This window comes from Phyllobates terribilis, unplaced genomic scaffold, assembly GCF_046119375.1.
Source record: "Phyllobates terribilis strain yellow unplaced genomic scaffold, ASM4611937v1 Scaffold_9__5_contigs__length_417890890, whole genome shotgun sequence".
In the NCBI taxonomy this organism is placed as follows: Eukaryota; Metazoa; Chordata; class Amphibia; order Anura; family Dendrobatidae; genus Phyllobates; species Phyllobates terribilis.
This window is the reverse complement of record NW_027362769.1, coordinates 36463747-36487036: the sequence shown is the minus strand read 5'-3', so window position 1 is coordinate 36487036 and position 23290 is coordinate 36463747. Positions and strand designations below refer to the sequence as shown.

General features: G+C 47.1%; 1 long non-coding RNA gene across 1 annotated transcript; it reads right to left on the bottom strand.

Moving 5' to 3' along the window:
* Positions 1 to 3857: 3857 nt before the first annotated feature.
* Positions 3858 to 21387, bottom strand: LOC141160813 (uncharacterized). The gene is made up of 3 exons (XR_012250530.1): positions 21280 to 21387; positions 7406 to 7475; positions 3858 to 4092 (listed from the first exon to the last, which is right to left on the bottom strand). It is a non-coding gene; the product is annotated as an uncharacterized lncRNA (long non-coding RNA).
* Positions 21388 to 23290: the final 1903 nt, after the last annotated feature.

The following is a 23290-nucleotide window of genomic DNA, read 5'->3' as shown; positions in this document are numbered from 1 at the left end:
CGCGGAGAGGCCACTACAGTCAGTGACTCCTTCCTTATTTAGTATAGAGTCTACCAATACTTTGGGCGTAGTAGCCCAGCTGTGATGCAAGCTACACCGCCTGTGTATCTAATAAGAATTTTTAACTGCATCTAGCCCAGGCAATACTTTGGGTGTAGTAGCCCAGCTGTGAAGCAAGCTACACCGCCTGTGTATCCAATACCAATTTTTTACTGCATCTAACCCAGCCAATCATTTTCTAGTATTGCTGGTAGCAGTGTCGCATGGGCTCTAAACCTTGCATAGCCTGGGCATTTTTTGAGATCGCTAAGGATGACCCAACTCATGTTATCTGTAACATTTGTCACCAAAAGCTAAGTAAAGGCCAAAAAAACAATAGTTTGAGTACTGTATGCTTGAACCGTCACATGGATATGAAGCATAAGTTGCAGTGCAAAGCTCACTGTGCTACAATGCGGCCTAGCGGGCCGGGCCGACCACCATCTGCCCCACCTGTGTCATCCTGGGGAGACTAAAAGCTTGAGGATTTTGGAAAATCACCTCACCAACCATTTTAAGCAACTCTGGGACAATTGATGCCACTTAAGTGGTGTCTGTGCCACAATGTTTGGAAAAAATGGAGACTCTTTTTGGAGTCCCCTTGCTGTGTTTTACATGACGTTGGCATCGTCAATTCCAAGTGGGTCGGGTCTCTCCCTCCCCTTTTAACCGTAAGAAACTACATACACTATGGCTTGGGGTAACACAGATGGTTGAGTCTGAAGAGCTGTTTACTCATACTATAGCCTGGGAATCAGAGGTCTGCTCCAAAGCATCAGTGTCTGCAAGTCAGTGGAGTAGCCACAGTCTGTAGATCTAATTACAAATTTTTAACTGCACCTAGCCCAGGCAATACTTTGGGCCTAGTAGCAGTGTCTGCTAGTCAGCGGAGTAGCCCAGCTGTTACGCAAGCTACACCACCTGTGGTTTGGACACTTAATTTTTCAAAGGAAACGCTTCGGGCCCCCGGGACACTCAGTGAAGAGCATCGGGGAGGCACCCCAAGGCAAAGGGGCTGGGACTGGCAGTAGCACGCCTTGCGGTGGACCGCCAAGCTCGATCCTTATAAAAGCTTTATAACTGCATCAGACTTGCCTCCAATAGATCCTTGTAAAAGGATTTAAAGTGTACTCATTCAAATTACAGAGACAATTTAAATTACAGAGCTTAGACCAACCTCCACCGCCGGGGGTCTCGACCCACCAGCGGACAGGCACCAGTATTGGGAGAGGGGGGCTGGCCGTCAGGGTCCACCGCGGCTCTGGCACAAACCCGGCGACACGGAGGTCGCACGGGCAGGGACGGACTGGCCGAGTCAGCTTTGCACTCCAGCGTAGTCCCTCTGCCCGCTCGCGCACGTAACCTCAAAGGGATGCGCAAGTGGCTTTTCTTCCAAGGGCTGTTCCCCGTCCAGCAGGAATGTGGGGGAGCTCAGGTCGGCCTTCCACCGTACTCCCTTACCTCCCTCGCCCTCTTTCCTTCTTCCGTTCTCCATCTAACCCCTCGGCTCTGTGGTGTCCGCTCTCCCTCCAGCTCTCTCCTTCTCACAGGTGGATTACCGCGTGTAGTCACACTGTGGCGAATCTTTTGGGCCCAGGCATAAGAAGTTGTCGAGGTAATGGATAATATGTGCCCCCTTAGAAACATCCATGACAACCCATTCGAGGAAGCAACTAAACGCCTCAAATAGTGAGCAGGATCTGGAGCACCCCATGGGAAAACAGCGATCTATATAGTATGCTCCTTCCTAGAAGCAGCCCAATAGGCGGACACTATTCGGAGGCACAGGTAGTAAGTAACCGGAACGCCCCCTCAATGTCTGTTTTGGCCATTAGGGTGCCCCTTCCCAACTTCTTCACCCGACTGATTGCCTTGTCAAAGGAGGTACAGTATATACTATTGTACTTGGTTCGCGTCGATGTTGTCATTTACTGACCTGCCCCTTGGATATGACAAATGGTGGATTAGTCCGAATGTATTGGGTTCCGTTTTTGGCACGACTCCCAACGGGGATACCACTACGTCTTGTAGGGAAAGTGTTCTGAATGGAACCGCCATTCTACCTAAAGAGATTTCTTTTTTTAATTTTCTTGTCACGACGTCTGGGTGTTGGTAGGCTGATTTTAGATTTTTACTCCAGCCTTTCTTGATTTTAGAAGGGCATGACATGCCTATATCTGTGTCTCCCCCTCCTTTTACTCCTCCACCTCTTTTCTTTTCGCATGACTCTATGTACTTGTCACTTTTCCATGTGTTAATTGTGTCTTCTGAGCAGTTTGTCAGCTTTTGGACACCTTTGAAGGTGTTTTCTATGTGTTTCCATGTGTTTTTGTTTGCCTGCCATTGGTTTTAACGGTGTTCGACGAACAGTTCGGCGAACATACCGGTGTTCGACGAACCGAACCGAACCCGAACCCTACAGGGGTGGCTCAACTCTATATATGATGAGAACACAAGTTCATTGCAATGAACAGATAATAAAGACCGAGTGGTTCAATCCAAAGCATAAAGTGACCTGAGCATCTAAAGAGGTAGTACTGTCATTGTGCAAAAAGAGCTGGTTGAATAGTGGCCATACATGATAACCCAGATCAAGGGGTGTGCTGTGATAAGATGGCAACAAAAAGCTAGCAATACAAACTCTACTATGGCTGCATGTGCCTGACGCGCGTTTCGCCTATGATTTCAAAGGGGAACAAGCAAGTTCAGATAATCCTTTAAAATACTTAATATAAGTAAGCTGTACTTGCCTGTTAAAGCCTTTGCAGCTCCAGCGCTGCTGCTTCATTGTTCTCTGCTCATCTTTATTTACATTTTTAACAATGTAAAGACCAGGCTCAACTATACAGGACAGGTGCCAGGAGCTCAACGTAGTCCCAATAGTGAAAATAATAAGGTTCCGGCACTCAAAACATAATGTAGATAGTCAAATAGTTGCATTTTCAAACCAAATTTCCTTTAATGGTTCTCCAGTGAGTAATCGCCCGTCCAACGTTTCAACCCCTCCGGTTGGAAAAAGGAAGGAGAAAGTTGTATTTATGCTTTTTGATACAACTTTTTCCTTCCTTTTTCCCTTCCTCCTCCCTTTCTTCCCTGTCTCTAGTTTTCTCATCATTTTTACTGTCTTTATTTGAGATGCTATATGAAATTTATATTTCTGAGACATACGTCCCATGAGGTCATTGTTACTGTTCCTTAATGAAGGATATAGCACTTTTTTCAATATTGTCCTAATTATTTTCTGGGAAATCCTAGACACAATCACGATTTCTTTTCAGTTTCTTCAATATTGTGGTGGATATAACACACCCTGAAGTGTCAAATTGCACATATATTAATGTCTTTCCAGTCACTAAAATGTGAATGGAACCAGTACTAATACCAACATTTTTGTTTTTTTGTTTACATGTTTTTGTATTACTGTATTTGAAGCCCCTGATGAAAACCCCGGAGGGGTTGAAACGTTGGGCGGGCGATTACTCACTGGAGAACCATTAAAGGAAATTTGGTTTGAAATTGCAACTATTTGACTATCTACATTATGTTTTGAGTGCTGGAACCTTATTATTTTCACATCTTTTTCTTTTTTCAATTTACATGGCTGCAGTGGTGACATCCTGTCAGCAACAAGTGAACGCTGCAGCCAGTCACTGACTTCAGTGGTTTTAATTGTGAAGCGCGTAACACACTAATTTTAAACATTATTATTATTTATTATTATAGCGCCATTTATTCCATGGCGCTTTACATGTGAAAAAGGGGTATAATACAAGAACAATTACAATAATCTTGAACACAATGTGACAGCGACTGGTACAGGAGGAGCGAGGACCCTGCCCGCGAGGGCTCACAATCTAGAAGGGATGGGTGAGGATACAGTAGGTGAGGGTAGAGCTGGTCGTGCAGCGGTATGGTGGAGCGGTGGTTACTGCAGGCTGTAGGCTTGTCGGAAGAGGTGGGTCTTCAGGTTCCTTTTGAAGGTTTCCACGGTAGGCGAGAGTCTGATACGTTGGGGCAGAGAGTTCCAGAGTAGGGGGGAAGCACGGGAGAAATCTTGTATGCGATTGTGGGAGGAGGAGATAAGAGGGGAGTAGAGAAGGAGATCTTGTGAGGATCGGAGGTTGCGTGCAGGTAAGTACCGGGAGACTAGGTCGCAGATATATGGGGGAGACAGGTTGTGGATGGCTTTGTATACCATGGTTAGGGTTTTGAACTGGAGTCTCTGAGTAATGGGGAGCCAGTGAAGAGATTGGCAGAGAGGAGAGGCCGGGGAATAGCGGGGGGACAGGTTTATTATTCGAGCAGCAGAGTTTAGGATAGATTGGAGGGGTGCGAGAGTGTTAGAGGGGAGGCCACAGAGCAGGAGGTTGCAGTAGTCAAGGCGGGAGATGATGAGGGCGTGCACTATTGTTTTTGCAGATTCATGGCTGAGGAATGTGCGGATCCGGGAGATATTTTTGAGTTGGAGTCGGCAGGAAGTGGAAAGGGCTTGGCTATGTGGTTTGAAGGAGAGTTCAGAGTCCAGGGTTACCCCAAGGCAGCGAGCTTGAGGGACTGGGGAGAGTGGGCAGCCATTGACGTTGATAGATAGGTCAGTTGGGGGGGTTGAATGAGATGGCGGAAAGATGATGAATTCTGTTTTGTCCATGTTAAGTTTTAGAAATCTGGCAGAGAAGAAGGATGAAATAGCAGACAGACATTGTGGGATTTTGGTTAGTAAGGAGGTGATATCGGGTCCAGAGAGGTAGATCTGTGTGTCATCAGCATAGAGGTGATACTGAAAGCCATGAGACTCTATGAGCTGTCCCAGGCCAAAGGTGTAGATGGAGAAGAGCTGGGGTCCTAGAACTGAACCTTGGGGGACACCGACAGATAGGGGGCGAGATGAGGAGGTGGTGTGTGAGTGGGAGACACTGAATGTCCGGTCTGTTAGGTATGAGGAGATCTAGGATAGGGCCAAGTCTGTGATGCCGATAGATGAGAGAGTCTGTAGTAAGAGGGAATGGTCCACTGTGTCAAAGGCAGATGACAGGTCTAGGAGGAGGAGGACAGCGTAGTGTCGCTTAGATTTGGCGGTTAGTAGGTCGTTGGTGACTTTAGTCAGTGCAGGTTCAGTAGAATGGTGCAGTCGGAAACCAGATTGTAGGCGGTCAAAGAGGGAGCAGGAGGAGAGGTGGGAGGACAGCTCAGAATGGACGTGTTGTTCCAGTAGTTTTGAGGCATAGGGGAGAAGTGATATGGGGCGATAGCTAGACACAGAGGATGGGTCAAGGGAGGGCTTTTTGAGGATGGGTGTGATTGAGGTATGTTTGAAGCATGAGGGGAAGACACCAGTTGTTAGTGACAGGTTAAAGAGGTGGGCTAGGGCTGGGATGAAGATAGTGGTAAGGTTTGGGATGAGGTGGGACGTGATTGGATCAAGTTTACAGGTGGTGAGGTGTGATTTGGAGAGTAAGGAGGAAAGTTGATCTTCCGTAATGGTGGAGAAGGTGGTTTCGGAGGAGGAGGGTTGAGTAGGTGTGGGGAGGGGCTGTGGGGGCTCTAGGCAAAAGCTTTGTCTGATGGAGTCAATCTTCTGCTTGAAGAATGAGGCAAAGTCTTCAGTTGAAATAAGAGGAGAGGGAGGAGGCACTGGGGGACGCAGGAGAGAATTGAAGGTGTTGAATAGTTGTTTGGGGTTGTGAGACAGGGAGTATATGAGAGATGCAAAGTATGTTTGTTTTGCTGCAGTGAGTGCGGACTTGAAGGTAGTGAGGGACTGTTTGAATGCGATGAAGTGCTCATGGGAGTGGGACCTTTTCCATCTACGCTCAGCAACCCTGGAGGCCGTCGCAGTTCTTTAGTTAGGCTGGTGTGCCAGGGTTGTCTGTTGATTGTGCGAGCCTTGGTATGTGTGAGGGGGGCGACCGAATCGAGAGCTGCAGCGGTTGTGGTGTTGTATAAAGTGGCAGCAACATCTGCATCATGTAAGGAACTAATTTCTGTAAGAAGGAGGAGGGCTTCAGAGAGTGAGTGTAGGTCAAGGTGTTTGAGATTTCTGCGAGGGTACGCAAGTTTGTGGAGTGGGGATTGTTGCCCCGGGGAGGAGAGAGAAGAGAATGTGAGTAGGTTGTGGTCAGAAAGAGGGAGAGGTGAGTTAGAGAGGTTAGATAGGGAACAGAGGCGGGTGAAGATGAGGTCCAGCATGTATCCGTCTTTGTGGGTGGGTGTGGAAGACCACTGAGTAAGACCGAAAGATGAAGTGAGGGATAGAAGCTTAGAGGCAGCTGAGAGGGAAGTGTCAATGGGGATGTTAAAGTCACCCATGAGGATAGTGGGGATGTCAACGGAGAGGAAGTGAAGTAGCCAAGTGGTGAAGTGGTCAAAGAAAGTGGTGGTTGATCCTGGGGGGCGGTAAATGACAGCCAGTTGGAGGTTGGAGGGGGAGTAGATGCGCACGCAGTGCACTTCAAAAGAGGGGAGAGTAATTGAGGGCGGCAGTGGGATATGGGTGAAGGAGCAGTTTTCTGAGAGGAGGAAACCTATTCCTCCACCGTGCTTGCCGGTGGGGTGGGGGGTATGGGAGAGGTGGAATCCGCCATACGAAAGTGCAGCAGGAGAGGCTGTGTCGGAGGGGGTGAGCCAGGTTTCAGTGATGCCGAGGAAGGAAAGCTTGTTAGTGATGAAGAGATCGTGAATGTAGGAAAGTTTGTTGCAGACGGAGCGAGCGTTCCATAGAGCTCCTGTTAGAGGGACTGGGGATGTGGGGGCTGGGTGGATGGGTATAAGGTTAGAAGGGTTACGAGAGTTTGGGATAGATCGTGGGTAGGAGGTGGAAGTGAGTGTAGGGATGTGGTGAGGAGGACCGGGATGTGGAGAGATGTTGCCGGCAGTAAGGAGGAGCAGAGAAAGCGCTAGTAGGTGGGAGCAGGAGAGGGCATGAGGTGGCTGTCTGTGTTTGGAGACAAAGGATTGTATGTTGAGGAATAGATCTGAGGAGGTGGTGAGATGGGTGGGGAGAATGGAGGGAGAGATGTATTATAAATACCAGTATTTATGTGATATTGTGGTTTGAGGGTGGCTGGACGGAGGTATATATACGTTCCTGGAAGGAACTGGTGGTATATATACGTCCTGTCACATCACGTGCCACAAAAGTCGACATAAATTAGAGCAGCTGCGCCCGTGCTTATCCTCGGTCAATACCGTGTTTGACCAGCAGGATAAGGGGGCGTCAGAGGGCTGCAAGGTCTGACCAAGTGTATTTTCGGGGCAATACTGATGCATTATAAAATAGCATTTTTAAGTAGCTGTTTATTACTACTGAATATTGTCATTTTGTCATGCTTTTGATTTAAGCATTTCTGTGACATCCACGGCTACATACCTGACCAGTGTGTTCTTTACTGCTTTCTCATTCTTTGGAGCAGTATTTCCATTCTACTTACCCAAGATTCCTGTAATGAAATAAATTGCATTCATAATGTGTGATGATCCACAGAGCAGAAAACTGTTAATTGTGATGATTGCCATATTTTACTGAATACATGAATAGCTCAGAAGCAATCTGCATGGTTACATTTTTCTCTTTGTATGACTAAATAAAACTTGTTATTGATACGATATTGCACTATATTACAAGAAAATGCTATTGCAAAGGGATACTATTAAATTATGTAAAATGTCACACAGCTTCTTTTAAATGCCCAGCCTCAAGCAAAACTATCTGTAGAGCATAACCTGTTAGCATAGCCCCAGGACTGGACATTCACTGTAGTAAGGGTGCAATGTCTTAGGGTCAAACATGAATGTACCCAGGTCTCCAGTCCACATATTACTTAAAATATTTAATAATAGAAATAGAAACTCAAACTGAATGCAGTTACACAGAGGCCTGAAATGATAGCAGATGGAGAGAAGAGATGCCAGATTGCAGGGACAGGTTTGCTGGAGGGGACGCTGCTGATAATATCATACAGAGTGTTGACTATTGCTATTACTGGAATCTCTCTGGCCACTTACAGGAACATTCAAATGACACATAATATTTGTCTGCCCACAAACCACTTAATATTAAACACAGTGACACACAGTATGATGATGTACTAGGAGGAAAGTACAGCTAATTAGAAATGTACATTCTATAAAAGGCAGACGTTCAATGGTGCCCATTCTGTCTGCTCCTTTACTATATTGCTGGTTTATTTTCGACGTATACCTCATTTCTGATTATGGTCCTCGCTAGTGATGAGCGAGCATCCTCGCTACTACTCGGTGCTTGCCCAAGCATCTCACTGCTCGAGATGCTTGGAGCTCACCGAGTATTTCATTGCATTTGTCACGGTTGAAAGCAATGCAAAAGTGCAAAAACGCATGCAAAAATGCACTTTTGTATTGCTTTCAACTATGACAAATGCATTCTCCGGGAAATGTCATTTTAACATTTTACAACCTTATCTGGCCATGTGCTGTGTGACACATGCATAAAGTGCTGAAAAGACATGGGAACAGCATGGGGAAGACCCCTGGAAGCATCTCTGACTCCCAGGTCACTGTCTAAAAGTGTGCCCATCATAAGTGATCCTTGCCGCATCAGAAGATGCAGACTTGCAACTATCCCCATGCAAGTTCTAGTCCCAGGGCAGTGTTCAATTGTACCTCCCCCATTCCTTGCAATACAAGCGCAAGTATGCAGCCTGCCACCCACCCACCCCCAGGCTGCAATTCCATTCTGCTTGCTTGCTTGAACTTGAAATTGGGCCTTTAAGGCATGTGGAGGCGGAATCTGGCCACCACGTCATGGCTGTGTTGGCGGCCTGGAATCCATACTCAGTCCCCAGCCGCCCGGCGGCCGGGTGTCCATACTCGGTCCCCAGCCGCCCCACGGCCGGGTGTCCACACACGGTCCCCAGCCGCCTGGGGGCAGCCGGGTGTCCATAAACGGTCCGCAGACGCCCCTATTTCTCCTTGGAACATCCCCCCACACACTTTTCTTAGCCCGGCCTGCTTTAGGCAGCATTGGACGAGCCCACCAGAGAACCAGACTCCTCCGGTGGGCCCTGACTTCTCCATCGGTGGAGTTGAGAGTGTCAAGGTGAGGAGCATGATGATGATGACAGAAGTTAGCATCTGCTATGTTTTCTTTTAATGCAAGTGTAAGTGTGCAGCCTGACACCCACCCACCCCCAGACTGCAATTCCATACTGCTAGCTTGCACTTGAAATGGGGCCTTTTAGTTTGGAGGAGGCCGAAGCTGGCCACTACCTCATGGCTGCTTCGGCAGCGAGGTATCAATACTAAGTCCCCAGCCGCCCCTATTTGTCCTGGTGTGCCCTATACATAAGATTAAGTGCGTATACCAAAACATTACCTGTGCCATCCCCAGTGCATTTAGTGGGAAGGAGAGCCTATTCCGCTGTGGTGTGTGCATGCCAAACCCCTGTTCATGGTACATGCGAAGATGCCTCCCACCTTGCACCTGTCATTGCAGACTTGCAACTATCCCCATTCAAGCCCTTGTCCCAGGGCAGTGTTCAATTGTACCTCTCCCATTCCTTGCAATGCAAGCGCAAGTATGCAGCCTGCCACCCACCCACCCCCAGGCTGCAATACCATACTGCTTGCTTGCTTGCACTTTAAATTGGGCCTTTTAGGCATGTGGAGGCGAAATCTGGCCACCACGCCATGGCTGTGTCGGCGGCCTGGTATCCATACTCAGTCCCCAGCCGCCTGGTGGCCGGGTGTCCCAGCTTGCTCCCCAGCCTCCAGGGGGTGACCGGGTGTCCATACTCGGTCCCCAGCCACCCCTATTTGTCCCGGTAACCTTTCCCACACTTTTCTCAGCCTGGCCTGCTTTAGGGCAACATTGGCCGAGCCTACCGGACTCCTCCGGTGGGCCCTGGCTTCTCCATCAGGGGAGTTGAGAGTGCCAAGGTGAGGAGCATGATGAGGATGATAGAAGTTAGCATCTGCTTTGTTTTGTTGTAATGCAAGCGCATGTATGTAGTAGCGGCTAGGCCTGAGGTGGTCAGCGTTTTGGCGCATATCCTACCTCCTCCGAGGATTGCTGGATGTTTTCCTGCTACTATCCAAGTTCTATGACTCCCGTTAAAACAAAGCTTCAGGTGATAAATGATGGATGAGGTAGTGGCAAAGGAGAAAGAGCAGGAGGAACAGGGACCATTCACATCAATATCAGGCCAGTCAACCAGATATATCTTGTAGGATATGTTTCTGTAACAAAAGGAGCGGTTCGGCTACACAGTTATAGGGCATACAGTAAGTGCAATGCCTACCAAAAATTTCGTGGCACTCCAATGCCCCTTGGAAATGACATGGAGGTCAGAGGGCGTTAACTAAACCTTTTTTTCCATTTATAGCAACTGGGTCTCCTGTGCACTGTTGGCCTAAGCAGTGAATGGAAGGCTTTCCAAAAATTATGAGGAACTGCAATGCCCCTTACAAGAGCCATGTGTGGCACCCCAGGGGTCTGGTCACCACAGTAATAGAGATATTACGTCAGAGAGCAAGTGGGAGGTTTCCTGGTCAGGATCCCTTAAACATGCAACATCCTCCTGCCCCAGTCCTGGGAGGGGAGAATTCTGCCCTTATAAACTGGATCTGGGGCGGGGTTGAGTGAGTCAGAGTACAGAGAACAGTCAGAGTCAGAGTGAGAGCAAGGGAAAGTAACAGCAAGGAGCTCTGTAGTAGCTAGGAGCTAAAGACCAGGGGCTGGAAGCTGAGCAGAGCTCGCCCTGGCAGAAGACAATAGGAACCAGACACAGGAGTCCGAGGCTGTGAGGACTTATATATCCAGCAGCAGAAGCCAGCCGGCAGGGGATTTCAGGTCCTCTGGCCATAGAAGCCCGGAGGCTCAGTCACAAGCAAGGGACCAGCACCGCCGTCGTGGAGCGGAGGCTAACAGAAGGCCCCAAGTCACCAGCCATACGGGTGAGCACTACACGGTACACTCAGGGACGTGGGCTACTTCTACCCGCTTACAGCAAGGTAGCCAGGAAGAGTGCAGACAGACGGGGAGGCCTACAACTCCACCTGGCCAGGGGAACTCCTGCTTGCTCACAGACTGACCAGGCCTCTTATGCTAGCCAGTACTCCCGGGAGGGTCTACCTTATAATCATCAGTAAAGACCCTGAACTGCACTGCAAAGACTCTGAGTCGTTCCTGCTGCGCTCATGCACCATCACCCCCATCATCCACACTCACTGCCCTGAGGCTATACTCCTCCCCAGGGGAGTTATCCCATTCTATGCTGCGTACACAACACCAGCCTCAGCGGTCTGCCTCGCAGCGGTGGTACTCCCTGACCGCAATCCACGGGTGGCGCAGTCGGACAATTAACCTCAAAACCTAAGAAAGACTGCCACTGTTTGACCAGCCTGAGCCACGGGACCGGGTCACTGCCACGGAGACTACAGACACCAGAGACCCGGCATCGGGTATCCCACACACGTGTACACACGGCCCAGGGGGCGCGTCACATGCAGTACAGCATATTACAAACATAAGTCCCATTATTGGGGAGTGGGTCTCCCATAGTATTTGCTTATGCCTTGCAAGCAAAAGCTGCCAAAAATTAGGACGGAGCAACTTGCAATGCCCCTTACAAGAGCCATGCAGTACAGCATATTACAAACATAAGTCCCATTATTGGGGAGTGGGTCTCCCATAGTATTTGCTTATGCCTTGCAAGCAAAAGCTGCCAAAAATTAGGACGGAGCAACTTGCAATGCCCCTTACAAGAGCCATGAAGTACAACATATTACAAACATAAGTCCCATTATTGGGGAGTGGGTCTCCCATAGTATTTGCTTATGCTTTCCAAGCAAAAGCTGCCAAAAATTAGGACAGAGCAACTTGCAATGCCCCTTACAAGAGCCATGCAGTACAGCATATTACAAACATAAGTCCCATTATTGGGGAGTGGGTGTCCCATAGTATTTGCTTATGCCTTGCAAGCAAGAGCTGCCAAAAATTAGGACGGAGCAACTTGCAATGCCCCTTACAAGAGCCATGCAGTACAGCATATTACAAACATAAGTCCCATTATTGGGGAGTGGGTGTCCCATAGTATTTGCTTATGCCTTGCAAGCAAAAGCTGCCAAAAATTAGTAAGGAGCAACTTGCAATGCCCCTTACAAGAGCCATGCAGTACAGCATATTACAAACATAAGTCCCATTCTTGGGGAGTGGGTCTCCCATAGTATTTGCTTATGCTTTCCAAGCAAAAGCTGCCAAAAATTAGGACGGAGCAACTTGCAATGCCCCTTACCAGAGCCATGCAGTACAGCATATTACAAACATAAGTCCCATAATTGGGGAGTGGGTGTCCAATAGTATTTGCTTATGCCTTGCAAGCAAAAGCTGCCAAAAATTAAGACGGAGCAACTTGCAATGCCCCTTACAAGAGCCATGCAGTACAGCATATTACAAACATAAGTCCCATTATTGGGGAGTGGGTGTCCCATAGTATTTGCTTATGCCTTGCAAGCAAAAGCTGCCAAAAATTAGGACGGAGCAACTTGCAATGCCCCTTACAAGAGCCATGCAGTACAGCATATTACAAACATAAGTCCCATTATTGGGGAGTGGGTCTCCCATAGTATTTGCTTATGCTTTCCAAGCAAAAGCTGCCAAAAATTAGGACGGATCAACTTGCAATGCCCCTTACAAGGGCCATGCAGTACAGCATATTACAAACATAAGTCCCATTATTGGGGAGTGGGTGTCCCATAGTATTTGCTTATGCCTTGCAAGCAAAAGCTGCCAAAAATTAGGACGGAGCAACTTGCAATGCCCCTTACAAGAGCCATGCAGTACAGCATATTACAAACATAAGTCCCATTATTGGGGAGTGAGTCTCCCATAGTATTTGCTTATGCTTTCCAAGCAAAAGCTGCCAAAAATTAGGATGGAGAAACTTGCAATGCCCCTTACAAGAGCCATGCAGTACAGCATATTACAAACATAAGTCCCATTATTGGGGAGTGGGTGTCCCATAGTATTTGCTTATGCCTTGCAAGCAAAAGCTGCCAAAAATAAGGACGGAGGAACTTGCAATGCTGGCACCCTGGTGGTATAGTGGTGGTGGAGGCTGAGGATAAGGAGAAGAAGATAAAACAGCCGAAACTAGGAAGCGTATACCCATGTGTGGGTATGAAGAGGTGCATGTGAATACACCTCCCGAAATAACACAGTGGATTTGACTTTATGTTACTCTGCTGTCATTTGGTGGTGATGAGAAGTCTGGCCCAATCCAGCCCTTGTTCATTTTGATAAGGGTCAGTTTGTCAGCATTGTCAGCTGACAGGCGAGTGCGCTTATCAGTTATAATTCCCACAGCGGCACTAAAAACACGCTCCGATAACACGCTAGCGGCAGGGCAGGCCAGGACCTCCAAGGCGTACAGAGCGAGTTCATTCCAAGTGTCCAGCTTGGATACTCAATAATTAAAAGGCACAGAGGAATCATGGAGGACGCTGGTACAGTCGGCAAGGTACTCCCTCACCATCTTTTGAAACTTTCCACTCCTTGTGAGAGTACCCCGCGCCTCAGGGCCTGTAAGCTGGGCGGGTGTCAGAAAATTGTCCCAGAAAGTTGACAGTGTTCCCCTGCCTCTGCTGGATTGGAGTTGCATCTCTCTAGCCTGTACGCCTTGGTTGGGCAACGAACTGTGACCTCTGCCGCTAGCGTGTTCAGATGGGAATTTTTTTAAGAGTTCGGCAGCAAGAGCCTTCTGGTACTGCCCCATTTTTGTAGACCTCTCCACCTCAGGAATAAGAGAGTGAAAATTCTCCTTGTAGCGGGGGTCTACAAGTGTCACCAACCAGTAATGACTGTCACCCAACATTTTGACAACGCGAGGGTCACGGTTAAGGCAGTGTAACATAAAGTCAGCCATGCGTGCCAGACTGGTAACGGGCAAGATTTCCATGTCCTCACCAAGATGACGACTGACCATGTTCTCCTCCTCCTCCTCCTCTTCCTCCTCCCCCCTGTCCTCAGGCCACCCACGCTGAACCGACGGTATGACACTTGTACAGGTTCTACCGTCTACAACGCATGATAGCCGCTCCTGTTCTTCCTCCTCCTCCTCCTCCTCTCCCTCATTGTCCCCCAATGCACGTTGGGATGAGATGAGGCTGGGCTGTGTGTAATCGCCCGCTACGGCTTCTTGATCCATCTCATCATGCTCTGGCTGCAATGCCTCCTCTTTAATTCTCTGCAGAGAGCGTTGCAAAATACAGACAAGTGGGATGCTGACACTAATGATGGCGTCATCGCCACTCACCATCTTGGTGGCCTCCTCAAAGTTTGTCAGGATGGTATATATGTCAGATATCCAGGTCCACTCCTGAGGTCTTATGTGTGGAGTCTGACCTGAATATCGATGGCCTTGTTGCAGCTGGTACTCCACAACTGCTCTCTTCTGCTCACAAATCCTTTGCAACATGTGGATGGTAGAGTTCCAACGTGTGGCGACATCACACACCAGTCAGTGTGCCGGAAGCCGCAAACACTGCTGCAACACAGCAAGGGCGGCGGAAGCTGTAGCCGACTTGCGAAAATGAGCTGACAGGCGGCGTACTTTCACGAGCAGATCTGGCAACTCGGGGTACGATTTAAGAAACCGCTGAACCACGAGGTTAAGCACATGAGCCAGGCATGGTACGTGTGTGATCTCACCTCGCCTCAGAGCCGCCACCAGGTTACGGCCATTGTCACACACGACCATGCCAGGATGTAGGTTCAGCGGTCTCAGCCACAGATCTGCCTGCTCTTTCACAGCTGTCCACAACTCACAAGCAGTGTGAGGTTTATCATCTAAGCGTATGAGTTTCAGCACAGCCTGTTGCCGCTTGGCGGAGGCAGTACTGCAATGCTTCCAGCTTGTAACTGATGTGGTGATATCTGAGATGGAGGCTGAACATGAGGAGGAGGAGGAGGATGTGCAGGAGCTGTACACTGTGGGGGCAACTCTGACTGACATAGGGCCCGCAATCCTCGGTGTGGGGAGGATGTGTTCCGTCCCAAGGTCCGACTGGGTCCCGGCTTCCACTATGTTTACCCAGTGTGCCGTCAGAGAGATGTACCGTCCCTGGCCACAAGCACTTGTCCACGTGTCCGTTGTCAGGTGGACTCTCCCAGTAACTGCGTTGTTGAGGGCACGGCAGATGCTTTGGGACACGTGCTTGTGTAGTGCGGGGATGGCACACCGGGCAAAATAGTGTCGGCTGGGGACCGAGTACCGAAGGACGGCCACCGCCATAAGATTGCGGAAGGATTCCATCTCCACCAGCCTAAAAGGCAGCATTTCCAACGCAAGCAGTCGTGAAATGTGCGAATTTAGGACTGTGGCCTGTGGGGCGTTAGCTGCGAATTTCCGCTTTCATTCAAAGGTCTGGGATATGGACAATTGAACGCTTCGGTGGGATGTGAGCGTGGACGTTGATGCTGTTTCTTGAGAAACTGCCATAACAAGTGAAGACTGAGAGGAGGGGGCATCTTTACATGCAGTATGGACAGGGGATTGCCTTGCACACACAACAGGGGGTTCTATTGCACGCACAACAGTGGAAGAAGCAGTGGTGACACCCGCTGACACTGGTCATGGACCCTGGGTTTCGCCCCACAAAGTCGGGTTCTTTGCTGCCATGTGCCTGATCATGCTGGTGGTGGTCAGGCTGGTAGTTTTGTCACCCCTGCTGATGCTGGTATGGCAGGTGGAACATATGGCCTTTTTGGGGTTATCAGCAGAGTCTTTAAAAAAATTCCAGACTCTGGAAGACCTACCGCTTGTACTGGCAACGTCCCTCGTGTTGGTGTTACGGGGAACGGTTGCCTGCCTTCTGTCTGCGGCCACCACACTGCTTCTTCCTGCCTGTTGGGGTACTCTGCCTCCCTCCCCCTGTGTGCTGCTGGCCTCACTCTGCATGTCCTCCTTCCACGTTGGGTCAGTTACTAGATCATCCACCACCTCCTCCTCTTCCACTTGCGCTCCACGATCCCCCTCCTCACTTCCTGGCAATTGTGTCTCGTCATCGTCCACCTCTTGTGACAGATTGCCAACGTCGACTTCCTGTGGCCGTGGCTGTTCAAATATTTGGGCATCTCAACATGGGATCTCCTCTTCCACCACTTCAAGCGTATCAGATGAGGGTGCCCAAATATGGAAATGGACCAGTGAACAGCTCTTCAGAGTGTCCAAGTGTGGGATCACTTGCTGTCTGACTACACTCGGCATGGTGGGAGGAAGGAGCATCAGGGTGAGGAGGAGTATGCGGTCGAGACTCACGGCTACTAAGAGTTGACCGTGTGGAAGACAGACCGGAGGTGGTGGTGCCCAGGTAACTGGAAGTATTATCTGCTATCCAATTAATAACCTGTTCACACTGATCAGTTCTTAATACTGGTGTTGTTCTGTGCTTCCCTAGTAATTCGGTCAAGAAGTGGTGGCTGTTGGTTGTGGCACATTTTCACCTTGGCCACGGCCCCGTCCTCTGCACGAACCATCACCAGAACATCCACTTCCACGTCCCTTGCCACGCGCCTTGCCCATTGTAAATGAAGTAAAATAGCTTACACTTGCACTATCAATGTAAAAAGGGTAATAAAGAGTAGATTAGAACAGTGGAAGAGGAAAACCACAGTTATTGTTTACTGGGGTATACCACACTTTTTTAAATAGAGATATTTGCGGCTGAACAATGAGCGACACACTCAAACTGCTTTTTTTTTAGATACCAAAGGCCCAAAACTGGATAGTACAGCGATTTGACCCGTGGAACTGCGAAACCACACTGGGATGTCGGGCCTACACAAGACTATTTTCAACAGATATATTTTTGTGTCACAACAGTCAGGAGACACTACTGTTTTTCTTTACGGAAAATATACCAAAACCTGAATAATAGAGATTTTTTACCGTGGGATGGCAAAACCACAGTTATTGTTTACTGGGGTATACCACACTTTTTTAAATAGAGATATTTGCGGCTGAACAGTGAGCGGCATACTCAAACTGCTTTTTTTTTAGATACCAAAGGCCCAAAACAGGATAGTAGAGCGATTTGACCCATGGAACTGCGAAACCACACTGGGATGTCGGGCCTACACAAGACTATTTTCAACAGATATATTTTTGTTTCACAACAGTCAGGAGACACTACTGTCTTTCTTTACGGAAAAAACTGCCAAAAGCTGAATAATAGAGATTTTTTACCGTGGGATGGCAAAACCACAGTTATTGTTTACTGGGGTATACCACACTTTTTTAAATAGAGATATTTGCGGCTGAACAGTGAGCGACACACTCAAACTGCTTTTTTTTTAGATACCAAAGGCCCAAAACTGGATAGTACAGCGATTTGACCTGTGGAACTGCGAAACGACACTGGGATGTCGGGCCTACACAAGACTATTTTCAACAGATATATTTTTGTTTCACAACAGTCAGGAGACACTACTGTTTTTCTTTAGGGAAAATATACAAAAACTGAATAATAGAGATTTTTTACCGTGGGATGGCAAAACCACAGTTATTGTTTACTGGGGTATACCACACTTTTTTAAATAGAGATATTTGCGGCTGAACAGTGAGCGACACACTCAAACTACTTTTTTTTTTAGATACCAAAGGCCCAAAACTGGATAGTACAGCGATTTGACCTGTGGAACTGCGAAACCACACTGGGATGTCGGGCCTACACAAGACTATTTTCAACAGATATATTTTTGTGTCACAACAGTCAGGAGACACTACTGTTTTTCTTTACGGAAAATATACCAAAACCTGAATAATAGAGATTTTTTACCGTGGGATGGCAAAACCACAGTTATTGTTTACTGGGGTATACCACACTTTTTTAAATAGAGATATTTGCGGCTGAACAGTGAGCGACACACTCAAACTGCTTTTTTTTTTAGATACCAAAGGCCCAAAACTGGATAGTACAGCGATTTGACCCGTGGAACTGCGAAACCACACTGGGATGTCGGGCCTACACAAGACTATTTTCAACAGATATATTTTTGTTTCACAACAGTCAGGAGACACTTCTGTTTTTCTTTACGGAAAAAACTGGCAAAACCTGAATAATAGAGATTTTTTACCGTGGGATGGCAAAACCACAGTTATTGTTTACTGGGGTATACCACACTTTTTTAAATAGAGATATTTGCGGCTGAACAGTGAGTGACGCACTCAAACTGCTTTTTTTTTAGATACCAAAGGCCCAAAACTGAATAGTACAGCGATTTGACCCATGGAACTGCGAAACCACACTGGGATGTCGGGCCTACACAAGACTATTTTCAACAGATATATTTTTGTGTCACAACAGTCAGGAGACACTACTGTTTTTCTTTACGGAAAAAACTACTAAAAGCTGAATAATAGAGATTTTTTACCGTGGGATGGCAAAACCACAGTTATTGTTTACTGGGGTATACCACACTTTTTAAAATAGAGATATTTGCGGCTAAACAGTGAGCGACACACTCAAACTGCTTTTTTTTTTAGATACCAAAGGCCCAAAACTGGATAGTACAGCGATTTGACCTGTGGAACTGCGAAACCACACTGGGATGTCGGGCCTACACAAGACTATTTTCAACAGATATATTTTTGTGTCACAACAGTCAGGAGACACTACTGTTTTTCTTTACGGAAAATATACCAAAACCTGAATAATAGAGATTTTTTACCATGGGATGGCAAAACCACAGTTATTGTTTACTGGGGTATACCACACTTTTTTAAATAGAGATATTTGCGGCTGAACAGTGAGCGACACACTCAAACTGCTTTTTTTTTTAGATACCAAAGACCTAAAACAGGATAGTACAGCGATTTGACCCGTGGAACTGCGAAACCACACTGGGATGTCGGGCCTACACAAGACTATTTTCAACAGATATATTTTTGTGTCACAACAGTCAGGAGACACTACTGTTTTTCTTTACGGAAAAAACTACTAAAAGCTGAATAATAGAGATTTTTTACCGTGGGATGGCAAAACCACAGTTATTGTTTACTGGGGTATACCACACTTTTTAAAATAGAGATATTTGCGGCTAAACAGTGAGCGACACACTCAAACTGCTTTTTTTTTTAGATACCAAAGGCCCAAAACTGGATAGTACAGCGATTTGACCCGTGGAACTGCGAAACCACAATAGGATGTCGGGCCTACACAAGACTATTTTCAACAGATATATTTTTGTGTCACAACAGTCAGGAGACACTACTGTTTTTATTTACGGAAAATATACCAAAAGCTGAATAATAGAGATTTTTTACCGTGGGATGGCAAAACCACAGTTATTGTTTACTGGGGTATACCACACTTTTTTAAATAGAGATATTTGCGGCTGAACAGTGAGCGACACACTCAAACTGCTTTTTTTAAATACCAAAGGCCAAAAACTGGATAGTACAACGATTTGACCCATGGAACTGCGAAACCACACTGGGATGTCGGGCCTACACAAGACTATTTTCAACAGATATATTTTTGTGTCACAACAGTCAGGAGACACTACTGTTTTTCTTTACGGAAAATATACCAAAACCTGAATAATAGAGATTTTTTACCGTGGGATGGCAAAACCACAGTTATTGTTTACTGGGGTATACCAGACTTTTTTAAATATATAGATTTGCGGCTGAACAGTGAGCGACACACTCAAACTGTTTTTTTTTTTAGATACAAATGGCCCAAAATGGATAATACAGAGGTTTGAACCGTGGAAGTGCAAAACAACACTTCTGTTTCTCTAGCTTACACCAGACTATTTTCAACAGTTATATTTGTGTCTGAAAAATCAGAGACACGCTTTTTTTTGGGGGGGGGGACACACCAAAAGGTTAATAAGACGGGTTTTTGTACAGTGTGAAGGAGGGAAAAAAAAGGAGGATTTAGATGAAAAAAAAAGGATTTTTCCTGGCCCCCGACACCTGGTGCTAAGTCCAGCAATTTCAGCAACAGGAGCACACAGGACTGTAATGCAGCGTTTGCTGGTATAACCACTGTGTCTCCTATACAGCCTGCCTGCCTGCCTGGTTCTGGGATGGATATTAGTCCTGAAAAGGACTGTTTGTTTGTTCTGGCAGCCTTAACAGACCCTACACTAACTATTTCGCAGTTTATATCTCTCCCTAAATCAGCTGCGCTGTCCCTACACTGTCTAATCCGGAGCGACTGAGTCCAAGATGGCGGCGCCCGGTTTTAAATACTCGAGGTGACGCTGCGTGGCCAGCCAATCACTGTAATGCCCACAACCAACATGGCTGCAGCATTACAGTGACTGGCTGGCAATCCCTGCATGTTCATTGGCTCTGTAAAGAGCGCCAAACATGCAGGGCGGAGACCCGAGCTCCCGCCCGAGTAACCCGGAAATGCTCGGCGCTCGCCGAACATCCCGAGTAGCGTGATGCTCGGGCGTGTACCGAGCAGTGTCGAGCATGTTGGCTCAGCACTAGTCATTATTACTTAAGGGGTCCTTCACATATCAGTGACATTTCTTGTGTGCAAAAAATGGTCCAACTTCATCAGTGTTTTTGATCAAAGAATTATTAGAGTTTGGTCAGGGACAGCATGGTGGTTCAGTGGTTAGCACTGCTGCTTTGCAGCTCTGGAGGCCTGGGTTCAAATTCCACCAAAGACACCATCTGCAAGGAGTTTCTATGTTTCTTCCCCATTGAGGACAGTGATGATGTATGTAAAGTGCTGCAAAATGTGATAGTGCTATATAAGCAATTCAAACTAATAATAGTTTTTCACCGATTAAAGAAAAAATTATGGCAGTTTCTCAAGCGTCTCCCATCAAACAGTCTGTGGAAAACAAACCTCACACACTTGGCATCCGAGTGTTGTCTGATTTTTTTTTCACAGTTCCCCATGCATCTCTCCACAGGCTCCGTGCTTTCTTGGAGCAACTTCCCACCAAGTCGCCAGCGAATTCAAAGGCAAATATTTTCCAAGGCACCAGAGAGAAAGTTCAATTCCTGTATTCATCCAAAATGCATCATAAAAGCAACGTTTTGGCTGGCAAGCGGCCTTTTTCAAGCATAAACAAAATGGCAGATGAAGCTAACATACATGCAGTACACAGAGCCATTTTATATCTGGGAACCATTGGACCACTCCTTTCGACTCCTCCTGCAGGTCCCTATGTTACCATGGAGACTGTATACATTTGAAAGACAGCGTTAAAACACATTACAATTAAAAAACACTTACATAAAATCCCATAGTGAAGTAAGTGAAGTAAGGAGAGTATCAGTAATGTGCAGTTCCATGTCATCTTGGTAGTATGCTTATGATCTTGTTGCTGTAGTGTATTCATCCCATAGTCCAAAAGAAGAAGGGAGAACGCCCCTATTATGGAAACACCAATCAGGGAATATCTCTCAAACTTAGGTTTAACTGCCCATGTCAGTGTATCAGGCTTTGGTGCACAGTTTATCAAATTCAAATGTAGCTTGCCGGCAGGGCGGCTGCGGTGCACCGGGGTCCCAGGAGGCAGGGTCACTGCAACAGGAAGTGGCAGCGACAGTAGCAGTGGGGCGATGCTGCGGTCCTCAGGATGGGAGGAGAGGGTGTTCAGCGGTGCGAGGCTGAGGCGGGACCCGGCCTTTTACAAAATGTTGGGAGTCACCGCACTTCCCATCCTTTTAGGTGGACTTCAGGAAAATGGCCTCTGGAGCCAGCACATACATAAATTGAGATCTCCGGCAGCCATATTTCCTGCCGGCGAACACACCCACTTCCCAGGCCAGGGCCCACAGCAGCGGGCACTCCTGGGACCCTGCTCCACCACAGCTGCCCACCTTGGTAAGCTATAGTGAAAGCAGACATTAAGACGCACCACCATTTTATTAAAACATTTTTTCCTATTTTCCTCCCAAAAATTTTGGGTGCGTCTTATAGTCCGCAAAATACGGTACCTACCTACCAACATAGTATTTTTTGGTTACATCCTTTAGACTAATGGAGGGAACATAGTGTTACATGGTTACATTTTTTATACTTGTTTTACAAGACCAGTTTCGCAACTCTATATGCCATGACAATACAACAAGCTGTTGCTGCATTTTGCTTTCTGGCTGTGTATGTATCTGGCATGTTTTAGGTGCTTTTTAGCAACAGGATTTAATTTTGTTACAAAAACAAAATAAAAAAAATCTGTAAGGCTGAGTTCACACGATGCGTATTTAATGCGTTTCCGCGGCGTTTTTGCAGCTGCGTAAATGCCGCGGAAACGCATTAAAAACGCATGGTAGAAGGGCAGCAATGTTCCCCAATTGAAATCCGCATGTGCTGTGCCCATGATGCGGATTTTTCCGCAGCGTAAACACTGCGCTCAAAAATCCGCAGCATGTCAATTAATTTTGCGTAAACGCGGCGTTTTTGCCGCCATTGACTTGCATTAGAACGTGCCAATTCCGCAAGACTGCATTTGTACTTGCGTTATTGGCGCGTTCTAATGTGTGGATGGTACCCGGGTGTGGAGGAGAGGAGAGTCTCATCCACACCCAGGTACCATTAAAAAAGCTGTAAAACAAGAATAAAATAAAAAATAAATATATACTTACCTTCTGTCGGCCCGCGCAGCGCTCCTGCTTGGTTCCCGGCACTTTGCAGTGAGTTGTAGGACCTGCGCTGACGTCAGAGTCATGTGACGGGTCACGTAACGCTGACGTCGGCAGGTCTTTCAATTCAAAGTTGCCGGCAGCCGGGAGAACGGATTGAGCAGGACAGCGCGGGCCATCGGAGGTAAGTATATACACTCTCTCGGGTCACACTATATAAATCCATGCCGTTTGCATGGATTTATATAGTGTGACCTAGTTGTCAAGCACTTTCCAGGTGATGCTAAAATCGCCTGGAAAGCCCTTGTCAATCTGCATGTGGAAACGCATGTGAATCCGCATGTATTCTGCAGGAAAAAGGCATGCACAATCTGCATGCGTTTTTTCTGCCAGGGAGATGCAGAAATGATGCCGAAATTTTCTGCTTCATTTCTGCATCGTGTGCACATACCCTAAGTCTCTTTTAGCACACCCATTTAAATAGTCAAATTTAAGACCCATACATGCCACACCAATACTATGGGCAGGCTATTGTTGCATTAGGCCTTTTAACCGTTACATGTACTCTAACTAGCATTTCTTGTTAAATCCTTTGTGTCAAAGGTTGGATAAGACTTTTAGAAATGCAATATTTGTATACAAAATGAGTAGTTAAAAAA